At 42.9% G+C, this 26,623-nt stretch overlaps 1 long non-coding RNA gene and 6 other non-coding genes across 7 annotated transcripts; all 7 read left to right on the forward strand.

Annotated features, from left to right (window-relative positions):
- The first annotated feature begins 496 nt into the window (after positions 1–496).
- On the forward strand, positions 497–579 carry trnal-cag (transfer RNA leucine (anticodon CAG)). Its single transcript has one exon. It is a non-coding gene; the product is annotated as a tRNA-Leu (tRNA).
- A 1,935-nt stretch (positions 580–2,514) lies between these two features.
- trnal-cag (transfer RNA leucine (anticodon CAG)) lies at positions 2,515–2,597 on the forward strand. Its single transcript has one exon. It is a non-coding gene; the product is annotated as a tRNA-Leu (tRNA).
- Positions 2,598–2,918: 321 nt separating this feature from the next.
- trnal-cag (transfer RNA leucine (anticodon CAG)) lies at positions 2,919–3,001 on the forward strand. The gene has a single exon. It is a non-coding gene; the product is annotated as a tRNA-Leu (tRNA).
- A 321-nt stretch (positions 3,002–3,322) lies between these two features.
- Positions 3,323–3,405, forward strand: trnal-cag (transfer RNA leucine (anticodon CAG)). The gene has a single exon. It is a non-coding gene; the product is annotated as a tRNA-Leu (tRNA).
- Positions 3,406–5,321: 1,916 nt separating this feature from the next.
- On the forward strand, positions 5,322–5,404 carry trnal-cag (transfer RNA leucine (anticodon CAG)). The gene has a single exon. It is a non-coding gene; the product is annotated as a tRNA-Leu (tRNA).
- Positions 5,405–8,127: 2,723 nt separating this feature from the next.
- trnal-cag (transfer RNA leucine (anticodon CAG)) lies at positions 8,128–8,210 on the forward strand. The gene has a single exon. It is a non-coding gene; the product is annotated as a tRNA-Leu (tRNA).
- A 15,644-nt stretch (positions 8,211–23,854) lies between these two features.
- Positions 23,855–24,184, forward strand: LOC144386319 (uncharacterized). Its single transcript, XR_013452020.1, has 2 exons — positions 23,855–23,927; positions 24,085–24,184. It is a non-coding gene; the product is annotated as an uncharacterized LOC144386319 (long non-coding RNA).
- Positions 24,185–26,623: the final 2,439 nt, after the last annotated feature.

Raw genomic sequence — 26,623 nt, forward strand, 5'->3', positions numbered from 1 at the left:
AAGAATATACTAACAAAGGGTAAAGCAATGACATATGCAGTGTACGAAATCCAGATACTTTTTGTAATTTTCACTACTTACAGAGGTTTCCAGTCAGGAAGGCCTAGCAGTCTAAGGCGCTGCGTTCAGGTCGCAGTCTCCAATGGACGTGTGCGTTGGAATCCAACTTCTAACACGGATTGATGTGGTTCACTTGCTCGCTAGCCTGTAAAGTGATTAGGTAAAGGCCACAATACTTTGCTGTGATTTTCTAAAGTCCTAATAGTCCCATCGCTAGAGTATTGGTATAAAGATGGCATTAATGTTACAAAGTAACATGCTAGAGGCTTTCACTTACATGAATGCTAGCTGCACTGCTTCAAGGTAAGATGCTGCAATGCGGCGTCTAGACACAATATTCTATGTAAGCATATAATAACAAAGGGTAAAGCAATGACATATGCAGTGTACGAAATCAAGATACTTTTATAATTTTCACTACTTACGGCATCTTCAAGTCAGGATGGCCGAGCGGTCTAAGGCGTTGCGTTCAGGTCGCAGTCTCCATTGGAGGCGTGGGTTCGAATCGCACTTCTGACAGGATAGATTTGGTTCACTTGCTCGGTTGCCTGTATTGAGATTAGGTAAAGGCCACAATACTTTGCTGTGATCTTCTAAAGTCCTAATAGTCCCATTGCTAGAGTATTGGTATAAAGATGGCATTAATGTTACAAAGTAACATGCTAGAGGCGTGCACTTGCATGAATGGTAGCTGCACTGCTTCAAGGTAAGATGCTGCAATGCGGCGTCTAGACAATATTCTATGTAAGAATATACTAACAAAGGGTAAAGCAATGACATATGCAGTGTACAAAATCCAGATACTTTTTGTAATTTTCACTACTTACAGAGGTTTCCAGTCAGGAAGGCCAAGCAGTCTAAGGCGCTGCGTTCAGGTCGCAGTCTCCAATGGACGTGTGCGTTGGAATCCAACTTCTAACACGGATTGATGTGGTTCACTTGCTCGCTAGCCTGTAAAGTGATTAGGTAAAGGCCACAATACTTTGCTGTGATCTTCTAAAGTCCTAATAGTCCCATCGCTAGAGTATTGGTATAAAGATGGCATTAATGTTACAAAGTAACATGCTAGAGGCGTGCACTTGCATGAATGGTAGCTGCACTGCTTCAAGGTAAGATGCTGCAATGCGGCGTCTAGACAATATTCTATGTAAGAATATACTAACAAAGGGTAAAGCAATGACATATGCAGTGTACGAAATCCAGATACTTTTTGTAATTTTCACTACTTACAGAGGTTTCCAGTCAGGAAGGCCAAGCAGTCTAAGGCGCTGCGTTCAGGTCGCAGTCTCCAATGGACGTGTGCGTTGGAATCCAACTTCTAACACAGATTGATGTGGTTCACTTGCTCGCTAGCCTTTAAAGTGATTAGGTAAAGGCCACAATACTTTGCTGTGATCTTCTAAAGTCCTAATAGTCCCATCGCTAGAGTATTGGTATAAAGATGGCATTAAAGTTACAAAGTAACATGCTAGAGGCTTTCACTTACATGAATGCTAGCTGCACTGCTTCAAGGTAAGATGCTGCAATGCGGCGTCTAGACACAATATTCTATGTAAGCATATAATAACAAAGGGTAAAGCAATGACATATGCAGTGTACGAAATCAAGATACTTTTATAATTTTCACTACTTACGGCATTTTCCAGTCAGGAAGGCCAAGCAGTCTAAGGCGCTGCGTTCAGGTCGCAGTCTCCAATGGACGTGTGCGTTGGAATCCAACTTCTAACACGGATTGATGTGGTTCACTTGCTCGCTAGCCTGTAAAGTGATTAGGTAAAGGCCACAATACTTTGCTGTGATTTTCTAAAGTCCTAATAGTCCCATCGCTAGAGTATTGGTATAAAGATGGCATTAATGTTACAAAGTAACATGCTAGAGGCTTTCACTTACATGAATGCTAGCTGCACTGCTTCAAGGTAAGATGCTGCAATGCGGCGTCTAGACACAATATTCTATGTAAGCATATAATAACAAAGGGTAAAGCAATGACATATGCAGTGTACGAAATCAAGATACTTTTATAATTTTCACTACTTACGGCATTTTCCAGTCAGGAAGGCCAAGCAGTCTAAGGCGCTGCGTTTAGGTCGCAGTCTCCAATGGACGTGTGCGTTGGAATCCAACTTCTAACACGGATTGATGTGGTTCACTTGCTCGCTAGCCTGTAAAGTGATGAGGTAAAGGCCACAATACTTTGCTGTGATTTTCTAAAGTCCTAATAGTCCCATCGCTAGAGTATTGGTATAAAGATGGCATTAATGTTACAAAGTAACATGCTAGAGGCTTTAACTTACATGAATGGTAGCTGCACTGCTTCAAGGTAAGATGCTGCAATGCGGCGTCTAGACACAATATTCTATGTAAGAATATACTAACAAAGGGTAAAGCAATGACATATGCAGTGTACGAAATCCAGATACTTTTTGTAATTTTCACTACTTACAGCATTTTCAAGTCAGGATGGCCGAGCGGTCTAAGGCGCTGCGTTCAGGTCGCAGTCTCCATTCGAGGCGTGGGTTCGAATCCCACTTCTGACAGGATAGATTTGGTTCACTTGCTCGGTTGCCTGTATTGAGATGAGGTAAAGGCCACAATACTTTCCTGTGATTTTCTAAAGTCCTAATAGTCCCATCGCTAGAGTATTGGTATAAAGATGGCATTAAAGTTACAAAGTAACATGCTAGAGGCTTTCACTTGCATGAATGGTAGCTGCACTGCTTCAAGGTAAGATGCTGCAATGCGGCGTCTAGACACAATATTCTATGTAAGAATATACTAACAAAGGGTAAAGCAATGACATATGCAGTGTACGAAATCCAGATACTTTTTGTATTTTTCACTACTTACGATATTTTCAAGTCAGGATGGCCGAGCGGTCTAAGGCGCTGCGTTCAGGTCGCAGTCTCCATTCGAGGCGTGGGTTCGAATCCCACTTCTGACAGGATAGATTTGGTTCACTTGCTCGGTTGCCTGTATTGAGATGAGGTAAAGGCCACAATACTTTCCTGTGATTTTCTAAAGTCCTAATAGTCCCATCGCTAGAGTATTGGTATAAAGATGGCATTAAAGTTACAAAGTAACATGCTAGAGGCTTTCACTTGCATGAATGGTAGCTGCACTGCTTCAAGGTAAGATGCTGCAATGCGGCGTCTAGACACAATATTCTATGTAAGAATATACTAACAAAGGGTAAAGCAATGACATATGCAGTGTACGAAATCCAGATACTTTTTGTATTTTTCACTACTTACGATATTTTCAAGTCAGGATGGCCGAGCGGTCTAAGGCGCTGCGTTCAGGTCGCAGTCTCCATTGGAGGCGTGGTTTCGAATCCCACTTCTGACAGGATAGATTTGGTTCACTTGCTCGGCTGCCTGTATTGAGATTAGGTAAAGGCAACAATGCTGTGCTGTGATTTTGTAAAGTATCAATAGTCCCGTCGCTAGAGTATAGGTATAAAGATGGCATTAATGTTACCAATTAAATGAATGGTAGCTGCACTGCTTTAAGGTAAGATGCTGCAATGCGGCGTCTAGACACAATATTCTATGTAAGCATATAATAACAAAGGGTAAAGCAATGACATATGCAGTGTACGAAATCAAGATACTTTTATAATTTTCACTACTTACAGAGGTTTCCAGTCAGGAAGGCCAAGCAGTCTAAGGCGCTGCGTTCAGGTCGCAGTCTCCAATGGACGTGTGCGTTGGAATCCAACTTCTAACACGGATTGATGTGGTTCACTTGCTCGCTAGCCTGTAAAGTGATTAGGTAAAGGCCACAATACTTTGCTGTGATCTTCTAAAGTCCTAATAGTCCCATCGCTAGAGTATTGGTATAAAGATGGCATTAATGTTACAAAGTAACATGCTAGAGGCGTGCACTTGCATGAATGGTAGCTGCACTGCTTCAAGGTAAGATGCTGCAATGCGGCGTCTAGACACAATATTCTATGTAAGAATATACTAACAAAGGGTAAAGCAATGACATATGCAGTGTACGAAATCCAGATACTTTTTGTAATTTTCACTACTTACAGAGGTTTCCAGTCAGGAAGGCCAAGCAGTCTAAGGCGCTGCGTTCAGGTCGCAGTCTCCAATGGACGTGTGCGTTGGAATCCAACTTCTAACACGGATTGATGTGGTTCACTTGCTCGCTAGCCTGTAAAGTGATTAGGTAAAGGCCACAATACTTTGCTGTGATTTTCTAAAGTCCTAATAGTCCCATCGCTAGAGTATTGGTATAAAGATGGCATTAATGTTACAAAGTAACATGCTAGAGGCTTTCACTTACATGAATGCTAGCTGCACTGCTTCAAGGTAAGATGCTGCAATGCGGCGTCTAGACACAATATTCTATGTAAGCATATAATAACAAAGGGTAAAGCAATGACATATGCAGTGTACGAAATCAAGATACTTTTATAATTTTCACTACTTACAGAGGTTTCCAGTCAGGAAGGCCAAGCAGTCTAAGGCGCTGCGTTCAGGTCGCAGTCTCCAATGGACGTGTGCGTTGGAATCCAACTTCTAACACAGATTGATGTGGTTCACTTGCTCGCTAGCCTTTAAAGTGATTAGGTAAAGGCCACAATACTTTGCTGTGATCTTCTAAAGTCCTAATAGTCCCATCGCTAGAGTATTGGTATAAAGATGGCATTAAAGTTACAAAGTAACATGCTAGAGGCTTTCACTTACATGAATGCTAGCTGCACTGCTTCAAGGTAAGATGCTGCAATGCGGCGTCTAGACACAATATTCTATGTAAGCATATAATAACAAAGGGTAAAGCAATGACATATGCAGTGTACGAAATCAAGATACTTTTATAATTTTCACTACTTACAGAGGTTTCCAGTCAGGAAGGCCAAGCAGTCTAAGGCGCTGCGTTCAGGTCGCAGTCTCCAATGGACGTGTGCGTTGGAATCCAACTTCTAACACAGATTGATGTGGTTCACTTGCTCGCTAGCCTTTAAAGTGATTAGGTAAAGGCCACAATACTTTGCTGTGATCTTCTAAAGTCCTAATAGTCCCATCGCTAGAGTATTGGTATAAAGATGGCATTAAAGTTACAAAGTAACATGCTAGAGGCTTTCACTTGCATGAATGGTAGCTGCACTGCTTCAAGGTAAGATGCTGCAATGCGGCGTCTAGACACAATATTCTATGTAAGAATATACTAACAAAGGGTAAAGCAATGACATATGCAGTGTACGAAATCCAGATACTTTTTGTATTTTTCACTACTTACGATATTTTCAAGTCAGGATGGCCGAGCGGTCTAAGGCGCTGCGTTCAGGTCGCAGTCTCCATTGGAGGCGTGGTTTCGAATCCCACTTCTGACAGGATAGATTTGGTTCACTTGCTCGGCTGCCTGTATTGAGATTAGGTAAAGGCAACAATGCTGTGCTGTGATTTTGTAAAGTATCAATAGTCCCGTCGCTAGAGTATAGGTATAAAGATGGCATTAATGTTACCAATTAAATGAATGGTAGCTGCACTGCTTTAAGGTAAGATGCTGCAATGCGGCGTCTAGACACAATATTCTATGTAAGCATATAATAACAAAGGGTAAAGCAATGACATATGCAGTGTACGAAATCAAGATACTTTTATAATTTTCACTACTTACAGAGGTTTCCAGTCAGGAAGGCCAAGCAGTCTAAGGCGCTGCGTTCAGGTCGCAGTCTCCAATGGACGTGTGCGTTGGAATCCAACTTCTAACACGGATTGATGTGGTTCACTTGCTCGCTAGCCTGTAAAGTGATTAGGTAAAGGCCACAATACTTTGCTGTGATCTTCTAAAGTCCTAATAGTCCCATCGCTAGAGTATTGGTATAAAGATGGCATTAATGTTACAAAGTAACATGCTAGAGGCGTGCACTTGCATGAATGGTAGCTGCACTGCTTCAAGGTAAGATGCTGCAATGCGGCGTCTAGACACAATATTCTATGTAAGAATATACTAACAAAGGGTAAAGCAATGACATATGCAGTGTACGAAATCCAGATACTTTTTGTAATTTTCACTACTTACAGAGGTTTCCAGTCAGGAAGGCCAAGCAGTCTAAGGCGCTGCGTTCAGGTCGCAGTCTCCAATGGACGTGTGCGTTGGAATCCAACTTCTAACACGGATTGATGTGGTTCACTTGCTCGCTAGCCTGTAAAGTGATTAGGTAAAGGCCACAATACTTTGCTGTGATTTTCTAAAGTCCTAATAGTCCCATCGCTAGAGTATTGGTATAAAGATGGCATTAATGTTACAAAGTAACATGCTAGAGGCTTTCACTTACATGAATGCTAGCTGCACTGCTTCAAGGTAAGATGCTGCAATGCGGCGTCTAGACACAATATTCTATGTAAGCATATAATAACAAAGGGTAAAGCAATGACATATGCAGTGTACGAAATCAAGATACTTTTATAATTTTCACTACTTACAGAGGTTTCCAGTCAGGAAGGCCAAGCAGTCTAAGGCGCTGCGTTCAGGTCGCAGTCTCCAATGGACGTGTGCGTTGGAATCCAACTTCTAACACAGATTGATGTGGTTCACTTGCTCGCTAGCCTTTAAAGTGATTAGGTAAAGGCCACAATACTTTGCTGTGATCTTCTAAAGTCCTAATAGTCCCATCGCTAGAGTATTGGTATAAAGATGGCATTAAAGTTACAAAGTAACATGCTAGAGGCTTTCACTTACATGAATGCTAGCTGCACTGCTTCAAGGTAAGATGCTGCAATGCGGCGTCTAGACACAATATTCTATGTAAGCATATAATAACAAAGGGTAAAGCAATGACATATGCAGTGTACGAAATCAAGATACTTTTATAATTTTCACTACTTACAGAGGTTTCCAGTCAGGAAGGCCAAGCAGTCTAAGGCGCTGCGTTCAGGTCGCAGTCTCCAATGGACGTGTGCGTTGGAATCCAACTTCTAACACGGATTGATGTGGTTCACTTGCTCGCTAGCCTGTAAAGTGATTAGGTAAAGGCCACAATACTTTGCTGTGATTTTCTAAAGTCCTAATAGTCCCATCGCTAGAGTATTGGTATAAAGATGGCATTAATGTTACAAAGTAACATGCTAGAGGCTTTCACTTACATGAATGCTAGCTGCACTGCTTCAAGGTAAGATGCTGCAATGCGGCGTCTAGACACAATATTCTATGTAAGCATATAATAACAAAGGGTAAAGCAATGACATATGCAGTGTACGAAATCAAGATACTTTTATAATTTTCACTACTTACAGAGGTTTCCAGTCAGGAAGGCCAAGCAGTCTAAGGCGCTGCGTTCAGGTCGCAGTCTCCAATGGACGTGTGCGTTGGAATCCAACTTCTAACACAGATTGATGTGGTTCACTTGCTCGCTAGCCTTTAAAGTGATTAGGTAAAGGCCACAATACTTTGCTGTGATCTTCTAAAGTCCTAATAGTCCCATCGCTAGAGTATTGGTATAAAGATGGCATTAAAGTTACAAAGTAACATGCTAGAGGCTTTCACTTACATGAATGCTAGCTGCACTGCTTCAAGGTAAGATGCTGCAATGCGGCGTCTAGACACAATATTCTATGTAAGCATATAATAACAAAGGGTAAAGCAATGACATATGCAGTGTACGAAATCAAGATACTTTTATAATTTTCACTACTTACAGAGGTTTCCAGTCAGGAAGGCCAAGCAGTCTAAGGCGCTGCGTTCAGGTCGCAGTCTCCAATGGACGTGTGCGTTGGAATCCAACTTCTAACACGGATTGATGTGGTTCACTTGCTCGCTAGCCTGTAAAGTGATTAGGTAAAGGCCACAATACTTTGCTGTGATTTTCTAAAGTCCTAATAGTCCCATCGCTAGAGTATTGGTATAAAGATGGCATTAATGTTACAAAGTAACATGCTAGAGGCTTTCACTTACATGAATGCTAGCTGCACTGCTTCAAGGTAAGATGCTGCAATGCGGCGTCTAGACACAATATTCTATGTAAGCATATAATAACAAAGGGTAAAGCAATGACATATGCAGTGTACGAAATCAAGATACTTTTATAATTTTCACTACTTACGGCATCTTCAAGTCAGGATGGCCGAGCGGTCTAAGGCGTTGCGTTCAGGTCGCAGTCTCCATTGGAGGCGTGGGTTCGAATCCCACTTCTGACAGGATAGATTTGGTTCACTTGCTCGGTTGCCTGTATTGAGATTAGGTAAAGGCAACAATGCTGTGCTGTGATTTTGTAAAGTATCAATAGTCCCGTCGCTAGAGTATAGGTATAAAGATGGCATTAATGTTACCAATTAAATGAATGGTAGCTGCACTGCTTTAAGGTAAGATGCTGCAATGCGGCGTCTAGACACAATATTCTATGTAAGCATATAATAACAAAGGGTAAAGCAATGACGTATGCAGTGTACGAAATCAAGATACTTTTATAATTTTCACTACTTACAGAGGTTTCCAGTCAGGAAGGCCAAGCAGTCTAAGGCGCTGCGTTCAGGTCGCAGTCTCCAATGGACGTGTGCGTTGGAATCCAACTTCTAACACGGATTGATGTGGTTCACTTGCTCGCTAGCCTGTAAAGTGATTAGGTAAAGGCCACAATACTTTGCTGTGATCTTCTAAAGTCCTAATAGTCCCATCGCTAGAGTATTGGTATAAAGATGGCATTAATGTTACAAAGTAACATGCTAGAGGCGTGCACTTGCATGAATGGTAGCTGCACTGCTTCAAGGTAAGATGCTGCAATGCGGCGTCTAGACAATATTCTATGTAAGAATATACTAACAAAGGGTAAAGCAATGACATATGCAGTGTACGGAATCCAGATACTTTTTGTAATTTTCACTACTTACAGAGGTTTCCAGTCAGGAAGGCCAAGCAGTCTAAGGCGCTGCGTTCAGGTCGCAGTCTCCAATGGACGTGTGCGTTGGAATCCAACTTCTAACACGGATTGATGTGGTTCACTTGCTCGCTAGCCTGTAAAGTGATTAGGTAAAGGCCACAATACTTTGCTGTGATCTTCTAAAGTCCTAATAGTCCCATCGCTAGAGTATTGGTATAAAGATGGCATTAAGTAACATACTTCTGTGACCTCTTGAAATGAGACATGGTTCAAATCAATTCAGGATCAGGACATTACCCTAGGACTTTATTTTACAAAGTGTAATTCTTTAAATTACAGTGTTGAATTGTAAACCACTGGAGTCGGTTGAGAATTACAAGTTGTTGTTGTTGTACCCCCTAGTCTGAGAGCAAGATGTACCAGTGGTTGTGTTTGTGAACCCTGGCCAGACCATAAAACAAGTGGTCTCGGAGACCCTGGCTCGGCCAAAATGTATGAAACGTACGTTTCTCAAAACCCTTCGTTGTTTCAACAAAGATTTGTTTAGTCTTCTATCGTCTTTGTGCACGTCAACACTTCTTATTCTCTTTGACAGATTGAGTACTTACTTCATATATTTGTCTGATAACCTTTGAATTTCTCCTACCGGAATCTCCTCCTCTTGCCAAGGGTTTCTCTACACTCAATGCTTATAAGTTTTAAATGCTAAGATACTGCTGTAGCCTCATTTAAAGAAGCCATTCCTTTTGCTCTGAAGTTCAGTGTCCTGTCACAAGATTTTAGAAGACTCCTGTGAGAACTTCAGTCCGTCCCAGTTTGATCATTTTGTCGATGCTGCTACAGGCTCTTTGAGAGTGGCCGGTCGTAGAATGCAAGCCACCTGGTTGGCCACTTTTGATGAGCAGAACTTGCGCTGCGAAAAGAATGGAACGTCTGATGCCAACAATCATCAAACCCCAGAAAAGTTGTCAGTTGATATAGACAGCTGGAAAGTGGCCATGGAAGTCGGAATCCACTAAGGAGTGAGTAACACAGATAGCCTGATGTCAATCATCTGGGAAATTTGAGCTGGATAATCGGACATTTGATCGATTTAGTTGAACCACATACAAGGAACAGGGCCCAGATCACACGGATTAATGGCTCAAAGTGTCTCCCTTTACAGGCATAACATCAACTACCATATAACCCACAGTATGTGCGCAAGTGCAGTATGTATTATTATTTATTAGGGTTCTCGCTACGACTAGTCAGAGAGGAACCTGTAGTATTTCATAGAATTATTATTATTATTCTCACAAAGTAAGGGACTTTTTGGGGGCTTTATCATCTTCAAAAAATTGTTAAATTTGGCATGCATATCTGGAATGTTCAAAAATTTCATAATTTTGGGGTCTCTCATTTGGGTATAAAGAAATGTCTCTATAGCGCCCCCTAGAAATTTAAAAAGTACCCCACTAGGCCAGTCCCCCCGATTGACTTGAAATTTGGCACTCATGTGCTCTTGGACATGCTCTACATAAAACTCAATCATGGTATGCAAATGCGCCTAACTAGATTTTCCGCCATTTTTAATATTGTGAAAAACACCTTTTTGGCCATTTCTCCAAAAAATTTCCAATTGTCATGAACTTTACCGTGGATCATTATTGGGTCAATGTACCTCCGCCCTAGAAATATCGTTTTGATATCTCTCATTTTGCCGGAAGAAATTCCAAACTATGTGTGTAGGGAGCATTTTTAAAAAAAACACCATTCACCATGAAAATTGAAGTTGTTTTAACTCGACCTCGTCCATATTTCTCATATAGCATGAACTTTTCACCCTGTAGACATCCATATGATCATTTTTAACCTTAGTCATAGCGCCACCTGGGGAAAACAGGAAGTTTAATGTTTTTTTATTTTACACCCAACTCCTCACAGGTTATGCTCCTCAAAGGTTAATCTGATCCCTCTCAACATTTCCTAGCAGAAAGGTAAGACCTTGATAATGCTTCACTGTGAATATTATAAGAATCCGATAATCGGTGGTGAGAGGGTGCATCGGCAAAGTTGATCCTTCGCCAAGAACAACTAAACCGAGTCATAGCGCCACCTACTGGTAACCGGAAGTCACATTTTCTAGTATCCAGTAAAAAACGAAGGTGGTATTTAGAGGGGCTTTAATTTAGAAATAGTACATCATAATGTCCTGGTTATTGCCGAGTAACACCTTGGGGATGTGTACTATCCGTCTGAAGTGAAATGATCATGTAACTATTGATAGTTTCCTTTTCCAATGTAATCCGAAACTGACCAGATGTATTCTTGTGATTGATATTTTGGCTCATGTATGGTATTTCGAGAGGCTTTCATTTTGAAATAGTACATCATAATATCCTGGTTATCCCTGGGTGACACCTTGGGGATGTGTACTATCCGTCTGAAGTCAATTGATCATGTAACTATTAATAATTTCCTTTTAATTCTAACCTGAAATTGACCAAAAGTAGTCGTGTGATGGAGAATTTAATGTATGGTATTTTGAGATGCTTTCATTTTGGAATAGTACATCAGAATGTCCTGGTTATCACCGAGTGACACCTTGGGGATGTGTACTCTCTGCCTGAAGTGGAAATACTGTGTAAAGTATTGATTTTTTCCTTTTAAATCTAATCTGAAATTGACCAGATGTAGTCTTGTGATTGATATTTTTGCTCATGTATGGTATTTTGAGAGGCTTTAATTTTGGAATAGCACATCAGAATATCCTGGTTTTCGCTGTGTGACACCTTCGGGATGTGTACTGATCAGTCTGAAGTGAAATGATCATGCAACTATTGATAGTTCTAACCTGCAATTGACCAAAAGTTGTCTTGTGAAGGATTTTGCAGGAAGGTGGATGTTAAAAAGGTACCACGAATTCAGGGGCCGGTTCATCGGGCGAGAGAGGTACCTTTAGCGATACCTCGAGTTAAAGGAGTCTTGCCACGACCTAACAGAGGCATGCAACGACCAAAGGGAGCGGTGCATCGGCTGATAGACGTACCGGGAGTTTAAGGGAGAGGTGCCACGGCGGTTAAGGGAGATATGCCTCGGCTGATGTAGGTACCGGGAGTTTAAGGGAGAGGTGCCGCGGCAGTTTCCGTTAATTTTAGTATTCATATGTATGTGACAGTATAATACAGTTTAAGTACGACTGTTATCTGCGGGTTGAGTTGCCGTGGCGAGTCGTGGCAGAGGCCACAACTTCACAACAGCTGCCTCGACTTTGCGGCAATGATGCCTCGACTGTTGCAGTTTTCTTTTCATATTTTGACAAAATGTGACAATACTATCCTGTACTATCCTGTACTCTGTCCTTAAGAGTACGAGTGTTGTTGGTTGCAATTGGTTTAGTCATAAAACGCCGATAAGTGATGCAATAGCTTCCCGTTTAAGTTTAGCTCAGCTAATATGGGCTAAGACCACTCGTTGCCTTGGTTACGATAACCACTTTCCGGCAGCGCCCCGAATGAATGCAAATTGTAAATATTGATGCATTGTAACGTTGAAACTATTGAAAAGTGCTGAAAGCTATTTGGAGATTATATATATATATTATATATATTATATATATATATATACATATATATATATATATAATTGTAGTATAGGTATATAATAGTTAAATTACAGTTCATTCAAAGACCTAATTTTTTTTCTCAGTGCTAAAGACACGTCAGGAAGTGACAGAGAAAGCAGTGGTAAGAAAGGTTCAAATCGTTGCAGTACAAAACCAAGACACAATTACAGAGATGATTTTGAGCACATTTATTTCTGCATTAAAAAACAAAGCAGAGATTATTTTATTTCACCTACCAGGAATATTACATATTTTTGTCAAGAGTACTAGGCTTAAAACAAAACTGTTAATTTTTACGGACTTATCTGCTCAAACGCAACACTTGATGGCAGATATCATTCAGCGCATTCACAAAAGAACAGAACTTGATTTATGCATTGCATTCATGCACAGTAAAAACAATGGACGTGAAAAAACACCATATAGATTAATCTAGTAATTCTTTAATAAAATACTTTTTAAGAAATACATGTTTGTCTCCCTAGTAAACAGCAGAATGTCCAGCGCTGGGCCGCAGCAACATCCCGACCCTGCTGGGTCGCAGCGCACAACGTCCAGCGCTGGGCCGCAGCAGATTCCCGTCCCGGCCTCCCAACCTAAGCCCACGACCCCCGAGCCGACGCCCCGATCCATGCCCCCGACCCCCGAGCCAGCGCCATGATCCATGCCCCCGACCCCCGAGCCAGCGCCACGATCCATGCCCCCGACCCCCGAGCCAGCGCCACGAACCATGCCCCCGACCCCGGTACCGGCCCCACGAACCATGCCCCCGACCCCGGTACCGGCCCCACGATCCATGGCTCGACCCCGGTACTGGCCCCACGATCCATGCCCCCGACCCGACCAGTACCGGCCCCACGTTCCAAGCCCCCGACCCCGGTGCCGGCCCCACGACTCATGGCCCCGACTCTGCCCGTACCGGTCCCGACTCGGCCAGTACCGGCCCCGAGACTCCGGGCGCCAAGACTCATGACTCCGACGCCTCCGGCCCCCTCTCCCCGACTCAGGGTTCCCTCCCTCCCATCCCGGAGGTGTTCCGTGTCCCCGAGCCGCCGCCGCCAACTGCGGAGGTGTTCCGTGTCCCCGAGCCGCCGCCGCCAACTGCGGAGGTGTTCCGTGTCCCTGAGCCGCCACCGCCGACTGTCGAGGTGTTCCGAGCCGCCGCCACCGCAGCAACATCCCGACCCTGCTGGATCGCAGCGCACAACGTCCAGCGCGGGGCCGCAGCAGATTCCCGTCCCAGCCTCCCAACCTAAGCCCACGACCCCCGAGCCGACGCCCCGATCCATGCCCCCGACCCCCGAGCCAGCGCCATGATCCATGCCCCCGACCCCCGAGCCAGCGCCACGATCCATGCCCCCGACCCCCGAGCCAGCGCCACGAACCATGCCCCCGACCCCGGTACCGGCCCCACGAACCATGCCCCCGACCCCGGTACCGGCCCCACGATCCATGGCTCGACCCCGGTACTGGCCCCACGATCCATGCCCCCGACCCGACCAGTACCGGCCCCACGTTCCAAGCCCCCGACCCCGGTGCCGGCCCCACGACTCATGGCCCCGACTCTGCCCGTACCGGCCCCGACACGGCCAGTACCGGCCCCGAGACTCCGGGCGCCAAGACTCATGACTCCGACGCCTCCGGCCCCCGCTCCCCGACTCAGGGTTCCCTCCCTCCCATCCCGGAGGTGTTCCGTGTCCCCGAGCCGCCGCCGCCAACTGCGGAGGTGTTCCGTGTCCCCGAGCCGCCGCCGCCAACTGCGGAGGTGTTCCGTGTCCCTGAGCCGCCACCGCCGACTGTCGAGGTGTTCCGAGCCGCCGCCACCGCAGCAACATCCCGACCCTGCTGGATCGCAGCGCACAACGTCCAGCGCGGGGCCGCAGCAGATTCCCGTCCCAGCCTCCCAACCTAAGCCCAAGACCCCCGAGCCGACGCCCCGATCCATGCCAAACTGCCTCGTGAAATCGTGGCAACTGCCTCGAAGTCGTGGCAACTGCCTCGTGAAATCGTGGCAACTGCCTCGAAGTCGTGGCAACTGCCTCGTGAAATCGTGGCAACTGCCTCGTGAAATCGTGGCAACTGCCTCGAAGTCGTGGCAACTGCCTCGTGAAATCGTGGCAACTGCCTCGAAGTCGTGGCAACTGCCTCGTGAAATCGTGGCAACTGCCTTGAAGTCGTGGCAACTGTCTCGACTTTGTGGCAACTGCCTCGTGAAATCGTGGCAACTGTAAGAATACGTGTTCAAGATTTGGAGCCTGGTCGGGGTTATCAAAAATTCAGCCGAATGACTTCTCTCGTTCTGGAAAATTTATTTGTCAGATCACAGGTCAAGTATCAGCGCTGCGTTTGCAAAGGCAGGAGCAGTTCAGGCAGCACACAGGCCGGAAGAACAACTAACTTACATCAGCAAGAACATCATGTTTTATAACCCTTGAAAGACAGAGAAGGAAATATTTCTATTGGCCCTAAACTGGCGTAGAGGAGGACCTTCCACCTCCCGCATCTAAGATCCGGTCACATCCAATGTCCAGACTCCTGACTTAACGTAAACATCGTAAACAGAGTGTGTATGTTGAATAGTGTTGGTGTGTCTCTAACCCCCCTTTGGCTGGTAAATCTTCCAGTTGACCCGCAGACCTTACATTCCTCAGCCAGGACATAAACTGACTCCCCATCCTGTCGGACTCGTGTCTGCCTGCTTGGCAGATCCTGCTTCCCCCCTTACCTAACTCTTAAATCAAGACAAGACAACAAACCCCCAACTAAGCCCATGAAAATAACTTTTGATTATCACAACTGCCTCGAAGTCGTGGCAACTGCCTCGTGAAATCGTGGCAACTGCCTCGAACTCGTGGCAACTGCCTCGTGAAATCGTGGCAACTGCCTCGTGAAATCGTGGCAACTGCCTCGAAGTCGTGGCAACTGCCTCGTGAAATCGTGGCAACTGCCTTGAAGTCGTGGCAACTGTCTCGACTTTGTGGCAACTGCCTCGTGAAATCGTGGCAACTGCCTCGAAGTCGTGGCAACTGCCTCGTGAAATCGTGGCAACTGCCTCGTGAAATCGTGGCAACTGCCTCGAAGTCGTGGCAACTGCCTCGTGAAATCGTGGCAACTGCCTCGAAGTCACTGCCTCGTGAAATCGTGGCAACTGCCTCGAAGTCGTGGCAACTGCCTCGAGAAATCGTGGCAACTGCCTTGAAGTCGTGGCAACTGTCTCGACTTTGTGGCAACTGCCTCGAAGTCATGGCAACTGCCTCGAAGTCGTGGCAACTTCCTCGTGAAATCGTGGCAACTGCCTCGAAGTCGTGGCAACTGCCTCGTGAAATCGTGGCAACTGCCTTGAAGTCGTGGCAACTGTCTCGACTTTGTGGCAACTGCCTCGTGAAATCGTGGCAACTGCCTCGTGAAATCGTGGCAACTGCCTCGTGAAATCGTGGCAACTGCCTCGTGAAATCGTGGCAACTGCCTTGAAGTTGTGGCACGTGTCTCGACTTCGTGGCAACTGCCTTGTGAAATCGTGGCAACTGCCTCGAAGTCGTGGCAACTGCCTCGTGAAATCGTGGCAACTGCCTTGAAGTCGTGGCAAGTGTCTCGACTTTGAGAGCCGTTTGACGGAATAACTTTCGCGGAGAAACTCGAGGTGAAAGAGGTGGACCGGGACCAGCCGGACCTCACGACCAGACAACGGACCGGTGTGAAAGGGAAGCCGAGGCTTCTGTAGAGACTTCTACGCCGGGAGGCTTAGCTAGCTAGTTAGCTACGTGCTAACGGCGCCGGTCCGCATGACGTCACCGTGCTAAAGTTAACATCACTGCCCAGCTGCCGTTGCGGCCGTTGAGGCACCGGAGGGGGGGTGTGGTAACTGACGGTCGCTGGAGCGAGGCCTTGTTCTGGGTGCAAACTGGACAAGCGGCCACAAACCCCTCCGTGTCCCTCTCAAGTTATGGCCACCAGAAGCGCTGCCTGAAGAAGCAGACCATCCGCCTGACCTCTGGCCGACATCTCATTTAAGGGGCATGTATCAAGGGCATCCTTTTTTAATTTGGTATAACCGATTTAATAAAGAATAGTTGATAGCTTAAGTAATTAAGTAAAGTAAGTAAAGTCATTTAAGAACCTTTTAGGCTGTCTTGTGGCTGGTGTCTTTTTAACACTATATAGATATTAGGCTGTAAAGCCATTGTATTATTGTTTGATTAAACATTAGGGTTTTTGAATCGCTCTTAGTCTGGACTCTCCCCTGAGACCTGTTGTCCATCGCACAAGGTGCTTGTGCCACAGACAACACAGATCACAGGATCACTGAGCCACTCAAACTCCTCCACCACGTTACCACAAAGATTTTATTTATTTTTTAATGGGGGGGGGCGGGATTTGCGTTTTTTTTAAATAAAAAAATAAAATATAACTTTTTAAAATAAAATAAAAATGAAATAAAATATAACTTTTTAAAACAAAAAAAAAAAAAAAAACTTTTTAAAATAAAATAAAAGAATAACTTTTTAAAATAAAAAAAGAAAATATAACTTTTTAAAAGAAAAAAAGAAAATATAACTTTTTAAAAGAAAAAAAGAAAATATAACTTTTTAAAAGAAAAAAAGAAAATATAACTTTTTGGCATGTGAGGACCAAACTCCTCATTCAATCTGTAATCATGAAAATGGGTATATTTTATTCCCAGTGCTCCGTTAAGTGTTCTTTTCCCACTTCATTGACTGGAAAGTAGCGGAGCACAGCGCCTGAGGAACGAGGAATCTTTTTCATCTCATCTCAATGAAGATGAGCGGATTTCTGTATCTGCGCATATACCCTGAACCCGGTCATTTGGACGATGTTCGGATAACCTCACACAGCCGGTTTGACAAATCAATAGTAACAACTTAAGAAGGTAGGCCGATAGTTTCATTCGTCTGTCGTTGGAAATTGGGATCTCGGTTTGATTTTTCAAGTTATGCATTAGGCAAGGTAGACATACATGTCCCCCTCTATACTTTGTATTAAAGGCATGGCTAGTGGTAAAAAATAGCATCTGTTAAATTATATTTATGATATTTTAATAAGATATTATGTTATATATTAAACTATAATGCTATATTTATGATATTAGTTCTATGTTATGTTAAATGGTATTAGAAATATGGAATACGATGCTATTTGATTTTAGTTCTACGGTATTAAGTTATATTATATTAGAAATATGGAATACGATGCTATTTTATTTTAGTTCTACGGTATTAAGTGAAATTATATTAGAACTATGGAAGACGATGCTATTTTATGATATTAGTTCTACGATATTAAGTTAAATTATATTAGAACTATGGAATACGATGCTATTTTATGATATTAGTTCTACGATATTAAGTTAAATTATATTAGAACTATGGAATACGATGCTATTTTATGATATTAGTTCTACGATATTAAGTTAAATTATATTAGAACTATGGAATACGATGCTATTTTATTTTAGTTCTACGGTATTAAGTTTAATTATATTAGAACTATGGAATACGATGCTATTTTATGATATTAGTTATACGATATTAGGTTAAATTTTATTAGAAATATGGAATACGATGTTATTTTTATTTTAGTTCTACGGTATTAAGTTAAATTATATTAGAACTATGGAATACGATGCTATTTTATGATATTTGTTCTACGATATTATGTCCTATGATATTGGAAAGATAAAGTATAATACTATGTTTGTTATATTAGTCCTACATAATGCTATAAGATATTAGTCCTATATTATCTTGTTATTATCTATGATATTACAAATATGAAGTATGAAAATATGTTATATATATTGGCATGGCATCATTGAAACTATAGAGGGGGACATGTGTGTCAACCTTTCCTAATGCATAACTTGAAAAATCAAACCGAGATCCCAATTTCCAACGACAGACGAATGAAACTATCGGTCTACCTTCACAAGTTGTCACTGTTGATTCGTCAACCCAGCCGTGGTAGTTCATCCAAACACCGGCCAGATGGCCGGGTTCAAGGTATATGCGCAGATACAGAAATCCCCTCATCTTCATCTGCAGCCTTGCATTAACCAAAGAAGGAAATGGATGAGATGAAAAAGATTCCTCATTCCTCAGAGGCCGTGCCGTGCTACTGTCCAGTCCATGAAGGTGGAAAAAAACACTTCCTGGAGCAAAGGGAATAAAATATACAATGGCAATGATATTTACCAATGAATGAGGAGGCGGTCCATGCCCGGGGTGGGGGTATTTAGCGCTGTGAAGCGCAGGTGGAAGGGGAGCGGGGGTAGATGGATGAGGTAGGATGGAGTGGGAGGTGAAGGAAGGTGTTCTTACAGGTCCTGGATGGTCTCTTTTTTCTTCTCTTCTCTCTCCTATTTCTTTGTCTCCTTGTCCTGCATCTTGCGCCTCATTTTGTCCATCTCCGTCTGCCGGTCTTGCATCCGTCTCCCAAAGATGCCTCTTTTTTTTTTTTTTTAAGTCGAGGCAGATGTTTTCAAGGACTGTTGAGGACTTGTCGTCCTCTAATTCTTGCATCCTGGTGATAAGGATCTGATGTTCTTTGGAGATGGTATCCTCCAGTTGTTGGATCCTAGAGATCAGGCACAACTCAGTGAAATTGTGACCATCTCGTGGTGGGTCTCCTCTTGGCTCTTTATTAAAGCAGCCAGAGAATCCCTCTGTGTCTTCAGCAGTTTGTGTTCTGCTTCCAACTGCTGCCAGGTCTCATTGTTGACCGTGAGTTCAGCACTTTTGACAGAAAGTTCTTTTGTGGTCTCTGTGAGCTTCAGAGATAAACCCTCGTTCTCTCTGATAGTCTCATCCAGAGCCTCTGTCTTGATCTTCAGCAGTTTGTGTTCTGCTTCCAACTGTTGGTTGTTGGCCTGCTGCTTGTGCAGCTTCTCTTGAAGAGAAATGTTGGTGGAGAGTAACCCTGTTACTTTAGACTCCAATGACTGTTGTTGGTCATCCAGTTTCTTGGTTGTCTTTTTCTCCAGATATTCATATTTCTGCTGCCAGGTCTCGTTGTTGACCGTGAGTTCAGCACTTTTGACAGAAAGTTGTTTTGTGGTCTCGGTGAGCTTCAGAGATAAACCCTCGTTCTCCCTGATAGTCTCATCCAGAGCCTCTGTCTGAGGCAACTGCCTCGTGAAATCGTGGCAACTGCCTTGAAGTCGTGGCAAGTGTCTCGACTTCGTGGCAACTGCCTCGTGAAATCGTGGCAACTGCCTCGAAGTCGTGGCAACTGCCTTGTGAAATTGTGACAACTGCCTTGAAGTCGTGGCAAGTGTCTCGACTTCGTGGCAACTGCCTCGTGAAATCGTGGCAACTGCCTCGAAGTCGTGGCAACTGCCTTGAAGTCGTGGCAAGTGTCTCGACTTCGTGGCAACTGCCTCGTGAAATCGTGGCAACTGCCTCGAAGTCGTGGCAACTGCCTTGTGAAATTGTGACAACTGCCTTGAAGTCGTGGCAAGTGTCTCGACTTCGTGGCAACTGCCTCGTGAAATCGTGGCAACTGCCTCGAAGTCGTGGCAACTGCCTTGAAGTCGTGGCAAGTGTCTCGACTTCGTGGCAACTGCCTCGTGAAATCGTGGCAACTGCCTCGAAGTTGTGGCAACTGCCTCGTGAAATCGTGGCAACTGCCTTGAAGTCGTGGCAAGTGTCTCGACTTCGTGGCAACTGCCTTGTGAAATCGTGGCAACTGCCCCGAAGTCGTGGCAACTGCCTCGTGAAATCGAGGCAGTTGCGCGGCACCGCAACCTGCAACAGGAAGTGCCTCGGCAGGTTGCCAGTGCCACGATTTGCGCTAGCTCCTACTGCAAAAAGCATAAATGAAAGCTTGTTGTCACTACATTAAATTATGTGTAAACACACAACAATCAGGGACTAACGCTACATTAATGTGCACATTATTTATGTAGTCATAAAATGTGGCTCATAGTATAAGCTGCCTTCAGTTCATACTTACAACTAGCCATGCAGTAGCATAACCCTGTGTTAGTTAATTATAGTTATTGATATCTTAAATAAATCCCACAAGCAGAAGCTTACTTAATGTTTAGTCAACGTTACTTCATATTTAGCACGAAATCTACGCTAATAATTTAACGTTAGCTATCTAGCGTTAGCTTCAGTTAACTACTAACTAGCAGAGCAACAGAGGATATTAACGTTAGTTAGCTAACGCTCAAGTCACCGTTAGAAAGCAAAATAACATCCATACTTAACAGTATAAAAAACCTGGGGATTGTTAAAACTGAACATAAAGTCTAACATTACCTTGAACTTATACCTTAACATGAACGTCCACAAAACTAGGCAAATATTGCGCTTTCAGCCAAGCTACAGGTACCAATTTTGTGTGTATACTAACGCTAGCTTATTGACACTCAGATAAGATGACTGTGACATGACAAAAAAAGAGCAATACTTCCCTATAATAACCAAAAGCTTCATCACTTACCTTAAACAGACCGTTGTTTGAGGAAAAAAGGTTGGTCAATCGAGATGGACGAGTGTCACGTGGAAGTAGGCGGGGCGGACAGATATTCACGGTCGTGATTGGTGGTTTATGTTGTCATTCATGATTTTCCCCTTTAGGCCGCAAGGCGAACCACGAAAAGTATTTTACAAAATGATTCCCTCTCCACAGTCTGGCATCTACACAATCTTTAGCTCATAAAAAAGAACGAGTTGTGCTAAGCTACCAAAAAAAAGTTCATCACTGAAATTCCAGTCGATTGTCGATCCGTCTATGTTTTATGCAGAACTAGTTTCTTAATAGGATATTGGCCACCAGCGGTAGCACGGTTCGACACGTGATCTTTCTACACCAATGAGGTAGCTGCTCTTTGTCAACGGAATGGCAATATGGCGGCTCCTGTAGTTCGATTCAACATTACCGATAAAGAGGAAAACACCCAAACATCCTCAAAAGTGGGCCAAATGGATTCTAAACAGTGATGTTTACATAGCCGCGTCCAAAGAGAACAATGATGATACACCGTTTTATAATAACCTGTTCCTAAGTTTGTCAACATTGCATGGTCACATCTGTATGGCGGGAGATTTTAACTGTACTCTTAATCCGACACTAGATAAATTATCAGGTGTAGACACCTCACATACGCAAAGTAGGAAGATAATACAACACTTTATGTGCAAGTTAAACCTTTGTGATATCTGGAGACATAGGAACCCTTCCCGTCAGGAATACTCATGTCACTCTGCTACACATAACCCCTACTCCCGCATAGACTACTTCCTAATTTCTAAATCGATGATATCTAATGTGCATACTCATTGTATAAAAGCATTGTCATCTCAGATCATGCTCTACTACTTGTCAATTACACTTTTAAACTAACCTATTGGCTACATGATACCGCATTTTTCAAATTTGTCGGAACCCATATTTATGTCTATTTCAAAGCGAATACTACTCAAACATCAGCGTCTACTAGATGGGAGGAATCCAAGGCCTACATACGGGGCCAAATGATGAGCTATACTAGCAGCATATCCAATAAACAGCACCTAAAACTCGTGGAGCTAGAAAAATATATCAAAGAACTTAATACAAAATACATAAATTGGGCGCAGTATAACAAATTATCCACAAATAAAGCATTGTATAGTGTAATGAAACTAAAACAGACATACTACGACAAAGGAGAAAGGGCAGGGAAACTTCTGGCCTGGCGTTTAAAGTCAATGCAGAACGTAAGATCAATACTAGAAATTCAGTCTGAAAAGGGTACAATAATTAATATCCAGAGGTGTCAAGTAACGAAGTACAAATACTTCGTACAAATACTTCGTTACTTTACTTAAGTAGAAATTTTGGGTATCTATACTAGTATTTATTTTTCAGACGACTTTTTACTTCGACTTCTACTTCATACTCTCTACATTTCTCTACATTTTGACGCAAATAGCTGTACTTTCTGCTCCTTACATTTTAAAAACAGCCTTGTTACTTCCGGCTTGTCGTCGTTCAAAAACACAAACACAAAAAACCCATCTAGATAAATGGCGCTATCCAGACAGAGTGCATTTGATTGTGTTTGGATGAGAAGTATAAACATTTAGCATCCAGACACCCGATTGGTTTTCTCCGCGATGCGCCGGCAGATCGGAGTGACACGGGTGGGAAAATGGGTCGGTGGAAAGTTGGTATTTATCGACATGGACCCTCCTCCTCTTCCTCACGCAGATTCCATGTAACGTTAAATGAGTATCTTCATGACCGTGGGTTTGTCCTAAATGTTTTATTGAGAGTCTGGCACAACACAGCGACTTGCAAGTAGTGCAGCGTATTAAATAAAGTGATGTGTGTCCTACTGCGGCTTTAGAAATGAACACAAAGGGATTCTGTATTTTCTCATAAAGCCTGAAAATACTGGTTATTTGGCCAATGTTTTGATAACCGACGGCTGGCAGTTCAGTGTTTCCCATCATTATAAACAGGGGTGCGACCCCCCATGACGTAGTAAACCTGGGGGAGAGACTGCAGTCTACCTAATCAATGGGAACAATGTGTGTGTCCATCTTCTGACTCGTGTAACTGGAAAATGGGTTGTGGTTTTATCTGTTTAAGTTAGATACATTTGTTGTTTTGGTGTGGTGTCTCTGAATATCGCCACGTTTCCACCATCCCAACGGCAGGTCGCGTGATCTGTAGGCACCTTCTGATCATATTGTAACGGACTGACGTGTTGTGTGAGCGAGGTTACGCATTAAGAATTTGTCCTTAATGGAATTTGTTAAGAGTGTATGGATGCATGTAACTGTTGTCATGTGATATCGATAGCACCACTTCCATATAAGGGCAGTGTTTCTGCCCCTTTCTCTCTCTGTACCTGTCTCTCCCGAGAGCGGGCAGTTTAGCATGTTGTGCCTGTAATAAACAATGCCGCGAGTTCAATGGCTGAAGAGATAAACACCTGGACGTCCGTCCATCCTCTGGTATTATTATTCCGCCGCGCAGGTAGGCCAAAGGAGTAAGCCTACCTATTAACAGAATTTCTTACATTACTTTTACTTTTATACTTTTAAGTAGTTTTGAAACCAGTACTTTTATACTTTTACTTAAGTAAAAAGCTTGAGTTGATACTTCAACTTCTACAGGAGTCTTTTTAAACCCTAGCATCTGTACTTCTACTTGAGTAATGAATGTGAATACTTTTGACACCTCTGTTAATAACCCACAAGAAATAATGTAACCATTGTTTTCGTTCGGCCGACTCTGCTGTAATGGTTAATTGTGTAGGGTCAAAGATGACCAGCAGGTGTCACCATCTTACCACTAAGGGGGGTGTCTGTGCATCGTACATGCGCTTCCGTGGGAAAGAAGAAGAACGGCTGACGGAGACTGACGTGGCACAGACACCACCACCATTAAAACGGTTTACTTTTATATGTATTTAAGGTGAGATTCGTTCGGTTATGAAACACTGTTCAAGAAAACAAGTTACGCTTCTTAGCTTATTACAGGTTGAAAAGTCGTTGTTCTGTTGTAAATAATGTAGCTATTAGGTTAGCTTGTTAGGCTAAGGCTATATGTTTATCTGACTGTTTTGGAGAAGCCTGTGTATTCTCATGTTCGGATGTGTGGAGAAAGAAGAACGGCTGACGGAGACTGACGTTGCACAGACACAACCACCATTAAAACGGTTTTTATATGTATTTAAGGTGTCCGCTGCTGTTCTTTGACGCGCCACCAAGACATTTTCTAAATTCTCAGAAACTCAGAAAGCCCAGCCACAACTCTCACACTACAACTTCCTAAGTACCTTGACTAAAAGAATTGTAGCACTTATAATGCCACTTATCTATAGCAAATTGTAAATTGGCTTATTTGACTAAATTGCACTTTCTTGTTTCTTATCCCTTATTGTAAGTCGCTTTGGATAAGAACGTCAGCTAAATGACATGTAATGCAAAGTAAATTAGAAATACCGCTCCTTAGTGAGACCGCAAAACATGAACTTAACTCCCCAATTGTAAACTCCCAGGGGTCAGAGGCCATAGACAGTATGAAAGGAGGAAAAGCCCCAGGGCCCGATGGTGTTCCTATTGAAATTTACAAAAGATTTAAGAATATGCTACTGGTTCCTTTACAGCAGAGGTCTTCAACAGGGGGTTTTGGTTAATAGGACTTTTTTTTAATTTAAAAAAAGAAATTCAACCTTTTTTTTGTCTTCAGAATCAGAATTGTATTTATTATATATGTATTTATTGTATTTATTATATATATATACCCACAGGAGCTCTCTCAAGCTGGGCACCGGTTCACTCACAGCTCCTTTCATGCAAATACGACAGCACAGGCACTAGCCAATCAGATCGTCGTTTATCCTCACGTCTAAAGAGCGCAAAGCTCAAAATAAAAGATGGCGGACCAAACTCCGTAGAATAGGGGGTCCCTGCTCCATCTCGCCATCAGTTTGGGGTTCCTTGGCCTGAAAAACGTTGAAGGCCGAATATGTTGAAGAATCACTTGGAAATGAGCAGCTGCCCCCATCTCTGCGAAGCACACTTATAACATTGATATTAAAACCAGGTAAGCCCTCCAAAAAATGTGAATCCTACCGTCCTATCTCCTTAATCAACAACGATGCAAAAATAATAGAAAAAATAATGAATGCTAGGAGGTTGGAGAAACATTTGCCATCTATTGTGGACTCAGACCAAAATGGATTTATTAAAGGAAGACAGGGTCTCACAATATTCGTAGAATAATCAATATCATCCACGCCAAGAAAGAAATACCGGACGCGGCAGGACTCGATAAGGTTTGATAGGGTCGAGCATGAATATTTATTTGTGATTAGTGATTAGCCGCTTTGGAGTAGGCGACCACTTCCTAAGCTGGATCAACCTCCTATATCATAACTCAAGTGCTTCAGTAATGACTAACTATATGGTATCAAAACCGCTCTCTCTTTGCAGAGGTACCAGACAAGGATCCACTTCTTTTTGTCCTGGCCATTGGACTGTTAGCAATGGCAATTAGAGTTAATAGTGAGATAACTGGGATCAAGATGAATGATACTGAGAATAAAATAGGATTATTTGCTGATGATATAGTGCTCTTCCTGACAGGCTTGAAATAATCGATACCTTCTTAAATAAATGTAATAAGAACATATGGCAATTTCTCAGGTTATAGGGTTAATGCATCCAAGTCTACAATCCTATTTTTGAAAAAATTAACCCCACCACTAAATAGACAATTTAGGAATATTGGTATTGAAATAATGCCTACAATAGAATCTATGGTAACGACTAACTAACTATAATCCTGTGACTGAGTCGGTAGTTGAATCCATTAATACATGGAAATCCTTGCCTATTAATATTCTGAAGATGAATATTCTTCCTAAATTCTTCTACATTTTTAAAAACATCCCATTCGCTCCTCCTTCTAATTTCTTAAATTTCTATTTTTTTGTAAATTAATTTGGAACAAAAGGCAAGGTTGCGCATGACCCTGCTATACTTACTGTATGACAGGGGGGTTAACACTCCCCTACTTTCAGCAATACTATTGAGCTGCCCAACTACGTGCTGCCTCATATTGGTTTGAACACCACTCAACACTGCACTGGATAAGGATGGAAGAAACTACAACTTCCAAAACCCCCTTATATCTCTACCTCTACTCAGCAAACTTAGCCATTCTGAAAAAACATACTGCAAACCCCTTTGTTAAAAATACGCTTACAGTATGGCATGAGGTGTTAAGTTATCTTGGGAAAAATATATAAACTCTATCCCAAAATTCACCTATTTGGGGGAACAGAAACTTTATGCCAGATTTCAACCCTGGTTTCAAGTTATGGGCAGACAGAGGTATTGGAAATATTTCAGACTTGTATGATTGTGAAACATATACTCTTTTAAGTTTTAAGAATGTGCCTTCAATTTTCGTAGAAACTGTACATGGGCATAGAGGAACCAGGATCAAGTGAAAAAAAGAGTGATACCTTTTTTGGATCTGGTTTGAGAGAGTTCAAAGATTGGGATATGGCACTTCATAGATATTTTTTCTCAATAACCGTATAGTGATATTTCATGGGAATGTACATGAGCATAGAGGAGGTCGACGTGAACTAGGATGAA

The sequence above is a fragment of the Gasterosteus aculeatus genome, chromosome 13, assembly GCF_964276395.1.
Source record: "Gasterosteus aculeatus chromosome 13, fGasAcu3.hap1.1, whole genome shotgun sequence".
Classification (NCBI taxonomy): domain Eukaryota; kingdom Metazoa; phylum Chordata; class Actinopteri; order Perciformes; family Gasterosteidae; genus Gasterosteus; species Gasterosteus aculeatus.